This window comes from Phaseolus vulgaris, chromosome 7, assembly GCF_000499845.2.
Source record: "Phaseolus vulgaris cultivar G19833 chromosome 7, P. vulgaris v2.0, whole genome shotgun sequence".
Taxonomy (NCBI): domain Eukaryota; kingdom Viridiplantae; phylum Streptophyta; class Magnoliopsida; order Fabales; family Fabaceae; genus Phaseolus; species Phaseolus vulgaris.
In genome coordinates, this window is record NC_023753.2 from 14,392,064 (window position 1) to 14,400,962 (window position 8,899).

At 34.4% G+C, this 8,899-nt stretch overlaps 1 long non-coding RNA gene across 1 annotated transcript; it reads left to right on the forward strand.

Annotated features, from left to right (window-relative positions):
• Positions 1 to 5,047: 5,047 nt before the first annotated feature.
• On the forward strand, positions 5,048 to 8,439 carry LOC137828780 (uncharacterized). Its single transcript, XR_011083970.1, has 3 exons — positions 5,048 to 7,811; positions 7,980 to 8,111; positions 8,229 to 8,439. It is a non-coding gene; the product is annotated as an uncharacterized lncRNA (long non-coding RNA).
• The last annotated feature ends 460 nt before the right edge of the window (positions 8,440 to 8,899 follow it).

Below are 8,899 nucleotides of genomic sequence, written 5' to 3' on the forward strand. Positions count from 1 at the left end.
GGTTTGGAAGGAAGGAAAATTTCATGACCTTTGTGGAAAAAAGGTTTGTCAGCCAAAGGAAGAATGAGGGTTAGGAATAGTAGACATAAGACGGTTTAACATTGCTTTGCTAGGAAAGTGGATTTGGCGCTTAGGTTACGAAGAGCATGGCTTGTGGAAAGATGTGTTGGACTCTAATAATGGTGGTTGGAGGGATCTTTGGGCACAAAGAAATGGTAATTTAGAGTCTCTTTGGTGGAGGGACTTGAAGGAAGTTTGGTCTCTTGAGGGATGGAAAGACAAGTTTGAAGATAATTTTAGATGAGAAGTTGGGAATGAGAGGGAGATAAGGTTATTGGAGGATAATTGAGTGGGCAATACGACTCTTAAGGAAAGTGTTTCAAGGTTGTTCTCCATATCTTCTAATAAGGAATCTTCCCTCTGACAAGGAGGGGTGAGGTTAGAAAATTCAGAATGGTTATGTAAGATTGAATGAAGAAGGAACTTGTTTGAATGGGAGAAGACTCAAGAACAACAACTGATGCAAATTTTGGGAGAGTAGATACACGATCAAATACGCATACAATATACTTAAAGAAGATGCTCAAGCGAACGAGAGGGTTTTGTTTGAGGGATTCTGGAGGATAAAGGCACAACCATCATCGCATCTCACATCATGGTGGATTTTGGAAGACAAAATAGCGTCTAAAGCGAATTTGGCGAGAAGGGGGGTCTGTATGAATAATAATACCTATTGTATGTGTGGGGAGGAAGAGGAAGATAAGTCTCATCTTTTTTATACGTGTAGAGATACTTGGTTTGTGTGGTTTAAGTGCTACGAGTGGATGGGGTTGGCATCGACGGATCATCAGGAACCAAAAAAGCATTTTGTTAATTTCAAGTTGAGCGGAGTCAAAGAAAATGTTAATCATATTTGGGATTGTGTGAATAGCAGTTGTAGGAGAATTATGGAAACATAAGAATAAGAAGATTTTTAAAGGTGGCAGGATAGATCATGATGAGATTTTTACTTTGGCGCAACTGAAGGCTTGGTCTTAGGTAAGGTCCAAAGCACGTGGGGTATGTTTTTCCTTTTCTGATTGGTGTCTTGAGCCATTGGTTTGTATGAAGTCTGTCAAAAATTACTAGGTAGTTTAACTGATGAGTAGTGGGATTTTATTAATGTTAGTTTTCATGCTTTATTAGGTAGATGTTGTTAAAGAGGTTAGTTTTAAAGTTGTTTGATTGTGTTTTGAGGTTGGACGGAAACAAACTTGGATTGGTCTTTTGTATAAGGGTTGAGGTATTGATGGAAGAGGCCCCGACACCAATCCATTGAAAGGCCACCAAAATGTCAAATTGAGGCAACCACTAGAGTTATGGTCAAAGAGGGGTCAAGAGGACGCATCCTACATGTCATAAACTCTAGTGTAGAATAGTTTTTACATTTTTTGTCAAAAGTAGCATAGTTTAATTCTTTTGTATTTTTGTTGAAACATGCAAAGTGGTACCTAAAATGCTAACCTAAGTTTAATTAGAGTTTCCTACTCCTAATTAAACTTAGGTCCAACCCACATTTAGCCTAAGTGGAGCGTAAGGTTATAGAACTCTTAACACATGGAAGAATTCTAGAACCTACCTCACATGTGCTGAATTTAGGAGCCACCTTCCCATGTGCCAACATTTGAATTTCCCTCCAATTCTCTTTTCATATTCAGCCCACTCTTGCTATATATAGAGGAGCTTGGGTCATGTAAGTTCAAGATTAATACATGAGTGAATTGCTGCCAAAATTGTGCCAATATCACTCTTTGCCCAAAACCTCCTAGGTTAGGCTCTTAATCTTCCTAAACCGTCACCTTCCAAGTAGAGTTGGCCTCACCACTCTCAAATCCTACTTCTCATGCACCTTCAAGGTCACCACCACTCCTAGGAGGACCTTGTTCCATCTCCAATCCATGAAGCTTCCACAATTCATCTACAAATCCGAAAATAGGAAGGCACAAATCCATCATTTGGTATCATGAGCTACGGTTTTACAAGAGCTAAGTGTCTTCTTTCATTTTAATTTTTGTGTTCTTCTTGTTTTCGTGTTGTTCTTTAATTCTCCATATTGTCTTGTTGTTTTTTGCATTTTAATTTGATTTAGGTGTTGTTTGGAGAAATCCAATCGATGCATTGTGTTCAAATTGTTCTTGAGCTTCTAATTTTCACATTTGTGTAGGAATCCATATAGAATTGTGTTGTTGTTCTGTTTTTTAGTTTGTTTGAGTCTTGTTTGCAATTCTATTCGGTTCATTATATGAGTCTTGAGTCATTTTAATTTATGAATCCAATTGTGTTTTGTCTAAGTCATGTTTCTCCTAATTTGTCATCAAATCCTTGTAGTGCTGATTTTGTTGATAATTTTGGTTTCTTGATTTGATTTGAGTCCAGATTTATAATTTTTTGTTTGTTGATTCTTTGGTGCATTTTTATTTTAGTTTGAGTTCTTATTTGTATGTTAGATCGATACAAATTCATATACATTCACTCCATTGTGTTTTTAAAGTTCTTCATTCTATTTTTTAAATTCCAGAATTAGGATTACTCTGTTTTATCAAATTTTGTGTTGACTGTTTTTTTGTTATGAATTTCAAATACGTTGAAGAAAAATTATGAAAATCTGGATATATACAGTTTGATGTATTAGAAAATCAAGAAAAAAGGAATCAGATCAAAAGACAAAACAGAGAAAAAATGATAAATCAAACAAAAAAAGTGTGCATCCTGGCGCCAAAAGAAACGGTAATTGGACAAGAATTTTGAAATACTTATCACAATTATTTGGTGCATAATTTTGGTGTGATTGCAGCGCCAAAAGTTTGGTAAGACCTTGAATTGTTTGTGGTTCAAATTTAAGAATCAAATTTCAAATAGCCAGCTCAGCATAAATTTTATAAGTCAAGCTTTTTGGACATAAAATTTCCAGTAGTACTGTTTTGGTTTTTCTAATCAATTCTAGTGTCATTCTCTAGGTTGAATTTGTGTGCTACCTTTTGATGAGTGCCTATTTTTATTGCTTGTCCAATATTTTTCAATACTCCTCCTAGTTGTGTCCTATAAGTCAAATCCATTTGCTGTTGTCCTAATTTTAAATTTGAATTGTTCTTTGCTTTCATTTCTTGACCTCTAAATTGTTGGTGAACAAAATTCAAATTGGTGCTTGTTAAGTGGAATTAACCTTGTGGTGAGTCCATCCCTACTTAGTAGGTACTGTTTTGAAGATTTTAATTGATTAACCATAAGAGGTTAAGGCAAGGAGCTGCAGCAAATACAAATACAAATACAAATACAAATACATACACTTTGTAGAACACAACAAAGAAGATCAATCACAAGCCAAGGAGTGCCTAGTTTAGGAAATTTGAATTCTATTTTTGTATAATTCAATTTCTTTAGTATTTCCTTTGAGTTGTAATTAAATTTAACTTTGATTAATTAGTGGATTAATTACGTGTAGACGGTGAGTGTGTCTTCAATGGCTCCAAGTGTCTAGAAGCCTCACCTTAGGAATCGTCTAGTTTAAAGCTTTCTTGTTAGCAATCTTTAATTTGTGCTTAGTAATTGTTTTTTCTTTAAATACTTGCCTTGTATTTTTTATTGCTTTGCATTGTTTTCTTTGCATAAAATTGTGTTTTCATTCTACTTGTGACTCACGTAGTTTACTTAGAAAAAGGTGCGAGACAAGTTTTGAGGGATAGTTTTTGGCAAGGGAAGACTTGGTACTTAAGAAGTCCTAGTGACTCACCTCTCTTTCCTGGAAAGCTACCTTCACTACTAGCTTTATATTTTTTGAGGTAAAATACTTAAGACACAAGTCTTTAACCATGTCTTCTCCATCTCGCAATTCTAGTGAAAGTGAATTGACACTTCTTAAAACCCTTTTGGAAAAAGTTGCCCAAGATGTTCAAACACTTTTATATAAACAATTGCAATATGAGACCCAACTCAAAGAAGGGGATGCTCAATTTGCTTTGATACAAGATGAGTGGAAAATGGTTAAAGAAAGAGATGAATCCAATAAATTAAAAAGAAGTTCTCATGCATCTAGCTCTAGGGTAGATAATTCTTTTGGGGAACAAAGCCTTAGGATCAATGAATATTATCAACCACCCCCTAGGAGAGCTAGAAAAGAAAGAAAAGAAAGCACTAAGGAGGTTAGGGTAGATCTACCTTATTTCCATGGGAAAGAAAATGTAGAAACCTATCTAGATTGGGAAATGAAGGTAGAACAATTGTTTGCTTGCCATAGAGTAAGTGAGGAAAGAAAGGTACCCTTAGCCACCTTAAGTTTTCAAGGAAATGCTATGAATTGGTGGATTTCCCTAAAAAGAGAGAGACATCTCCACAAAGACCCTCCCATTACATATTGGAATGACCTTAGGGGAGCCTTGAGATGTCGCCATATTCCCTCATACTACAATAGGAAGTCAATGGACAAACCCCAAGGACTTCATCAAAAGAATCTAAGTGTAGAAGAATATTGGCAAAAGATCGCACTATATATAAAAAAGGCAGGAATTAACGAAGACAACCATACCACCATAGCTAGATTTTTAAGTGGGCTAAATCTTGAGATTAGAGATAGAGTTGAACTTCTACCCTACCAAGACTTGAATGATTTGGTTCAACTATTTATCAAAGTTGAACAACAAAATTTAAGGAAAACTTCAAGTCGTAGGGAAGGTTCATACTCTAACTCCTATCCAAGAAGAGACTTTAAAAGGGAGGAGAGTACACCTAAAGAAAAACCAAAAGAGACTCCCAAAACCATATGAAAAGATATGCTCACTCCACCCATTCGCACTAGGGATGTTAAAAGCTTTAAATGTTTTGGAAGAAAACGTGTATATAGTGGCAGTTATAATATGGCGGTTATTAAAAACCACCACTATTATCTGTATAATACGACAGTTTTCTAACCGCCATAATTATCCTTCAAAATATGACATTTAGAACCGCCATAATTATCTTTCTAAATTAGTGCTCTTCCGCGTTTCGTTCCCTCCACGTAATTCTGAAATAATTCCCAAATTTATTCTCTAAAACCTTTCAAATTCTCTTTCTCTTTGAAACCCTTTCTTCTTCTCTCTTCCAAAACTCATCTTCTCCCTACTGCTCTTCTTCTTCTCTTTGCCACATCCACCATCTTCTCTATGCAACTCACTGTCCCACTCACCATTTTCTCTCTGGTACTCACTGTCTTCTCCCCGCCACTCTCCGCCTTCTCTCTGCACATTCACCATCTTCTCTTCGCAACTCATCTTCTCTTCGCACTTAATAGGCTATTGCCTCTCATCTCTATTTTAAGGGTTGTTGTAGGTTTTATTTTACTATTTGTATTTGATTATAATATCTAAACTAGATTTCAGAATAGTGGTTTGAGTTGCATATAGTTAGTTGTGTTGTTTAACAACATTATAGCTTTTGAATTTGAATGTTAGATTTTAGGAACACGTGGATATGGTAGAAAGGTCATCAAATGTTAGATTTTAGGAACACTGCAGCCAAACAAAGTTCTTTGTGGTGAGGAGGTAGATGATTCGTCGTTTGCGGTGAAACCCTAAAAGGTTAGTGATTTATTTGACTCTCTTTTTGTTTTAGGGTATATATTTTATTTTATGATGTTTTGGGTTGGTTTCTCCAAATTTTCATCAATCATTTTATCTTTTTACCCGATATTTTCCTCTACTTGTTTACTCATTTGTATACTTAGTTTTAGCCTCAATTGTGGGTAGAGGTTTTATGTGGGTAGAGGCAGAAAAGACGCTCAAGGGACTTTGGTTCTTCCCTACACAGGCATTCTGTAATACTAGATGAAAAATCCTGTCATCAGCTTAACAGATTGCAGATTGCGTTTAATATGTAGAGTGGAATATAATACTGCCAGAATATAAACCTTAAAAAAATCCTATACAATTAAAAGTTGGCATGTAAACTTTAATGCATATAATTACACAATCCAATCAGTTTCTGAATTTCTAACTTAGGATTGAAGAAGTAATACAAACTACATGACTAAATATCATATGTGAGTAGCAATGATCTAAAATATGACTCCCAAGTTAGAAGAAAAACTGAAATCTATTAAACAACCAGAAATACTGAAATTTACTTTGGTTCCTTCCAGCACATATGTTCTGTTCAAATCTATTCTAATTCAGTATGGCTGCTAGAATTGAATGTGGCAAAGGTTATGTGAAGCTGGAAACTAAGACAAGCATCAATGATAAATTTTTATGCAAAATTTGAAAATACAATTCTGCAGAATCTTGTGCTTTCTACAGGTTAAACTCTTTTGACAAGAGTTTCGAGAATGAAGGTGACATAGTGGTGCTTGTATAGATTTTATTGCCATATGGATGAGTGGAACATGGAGGGTGGAGGTTTTATAGGTAACCATAGTGGAATTGAAGATAAATGGGAGTAGGAAACTGGTAGGGGCAGTAATGGGCAACACACAAGATTATGGAATAATGTAAATTTGAATCACTGGAAGTAAATAGGAAGGATTTTGAAGGCAGCAACGTGGGCCACTGGTCTTGCACTGGGTTAATGGTGTGGGAATGATATATGTTGGTCCTGTATGTGAGATGTATGTAAGTGTAAGGCTTTAGCCAAATTCAGGCCATGTGAGAGCTTGGTTGGTAATAGGTTTACCTCAGTACCAATAACCTGATATTGGTAATTATTTATGGGTTTATGCAGATAAAAAAACAGATTAAGAACTATTCAAACCTTAACAAAATCCTATACAATTAAAAGTTGGCATGTAAATATGACTAAATAGCATATGTGTGCAACAATGATCTAAAATATGACTCCAAGTTAGAAGCAAAACAGAAATCTGCATAATCATTACATACTCTCATACTACTACTCAATGTCAGACTTGAGCATCTCATATTATACTGTTGCGTAAGTTATTTGGATTCATGCTGAAATAACATGTGGCTATTCTTGCAATGAATGTAGATATTGGAATTAGATACTTACCTGTTACCTGAATTAGATATATTAATCTATAACACTGATTTCATTTGCTATGTAGTTATTCCATCTGCAACTTTCTTTGTTGCAAGCTTCATTTTTTTGTCCAAATAAACACAAGCTTAATTATACTGTTGAAGGTAAGTAGCATTATATTCTTGGATCTGCCAGCGGCTACAGGCTTCTCTTATCCCAAAACAGAACGTGTTGCTACCTCTTATTTAGCTAGTGACAAGTTTTACATTGATCTAAGAAAACTGTTACCTCTTGCAAGATTTCTTCCACAACCCAAGTATGACCTCTTTGCATCTCTTTGCCAAAAGATTAACCTTTATAAGTATCATACAATTAGTTTTCCCATTGATGTGTTGTATATGGAGATGAAAAAGGGTGAAGCAGCGCCCAATTATTTTTGTTCATTTTTGTTTGAGGCGAATCTAAATTTTTTTGGTTTATGGCTACATGTCTTTTTACTATCCATGCCACATCATTGTTTTAAGTGAATTTTGGAGTAAGAACTGTTTCATAGGTTGTTTTTGGTGTATGCTATCCATGCCTTAAACAATGTTTTTTCATGATTACTTAAATTAGGAATACGTTGAATGTTTAACTATTATTTAAGAAACAATTTTAAGATTACAAGTCTGCATATTCCAAAGGCAATGGAGGATGAAAGTTTTGTAGGGCTTGTGGATCCACGTTTAGAGGGGATTTATGACAAGCAACTAATGGCTTGTATGGTGACTTGTGCTGCATTTAGCATAAGGCACTCAACAAAGAGGTGTCCAAAAATGAGTCAGGTAATTAATAATATCTCTATACATTCATTTCACTTTCCTCCTATTTTAAATCATTAATTTGTCACATGTTATTTTTTCTCTCTCTCTTTTCTAATTGTTGTTGTTTATATAATTTGAATAAGCTTTGTTTAACTTAAGTTATGATGGATGAACTAATGAATTAATTAGGTTGTGAAGAGTACTAGAGGGTGATGTGTCAGAAGAAGTGCTTAGTGAGTTTGGTGCAACCAGTGAATACGACCTTAAACCTTCCATCCCAATAAGTGAACAATCATCTGCTGAATATGCCATGTCAGGAGGGTATGGGCTTTCATGCACACTCCTTAATTTATGCACACTCCTTGGATATATAATATTCTTTTCATTTATTTTTTAAAATTTGAAAATTAACTCTAAACATATTTTAATTAATTTCAGGCACCGGATGATGGAAGTCGTACTTCATCACTAAACCAGAATATTATTGGATCAAGTGGAGACAACAAGACAAATTAGAATTAGGACTATGACATTAGTTGTAATATATTCAAATAAAATTTACATTTTGACAATTTAATTCAATTGTTTTTTGGATTAGTTTGACATTATAAACTTTGTTATCTTAATGAATGAATAAAATCATTTCTTATTATTATATTTATCAATTTTATTTATATTATGAGGTTTAATTTTATTATAAAATTAATTTATCTTATAATTTAATTATAATATAAAATTAAATAATATTATGAAATCAAATTATAAAACGAAATTAAATAAATTATTATAAATATTAAAAATTAAATTAAATTTATATTATATCGTATTAAGTGGCGGTTAAAACTGCCACTATTTACGTTATAATTGGTGTACCAGTTTTAAAATTACGACATTTATAACTGATGCCAATTACACGCTTAAAACCGCCACTTTATACAATGCATAATATGGCGTCTGCTACAACGGTTCTTAATTGACCGCCACATTAAACTTTGTGGCGGCAAGAATTCTGGCGGTACGCAGTACCGCCACAGACGTATAATGCGGCGGTTAAAAACGCCAGTTTTTACGAAAATAACCGCCGCATTATACACGTTTTTTTGTAGTGT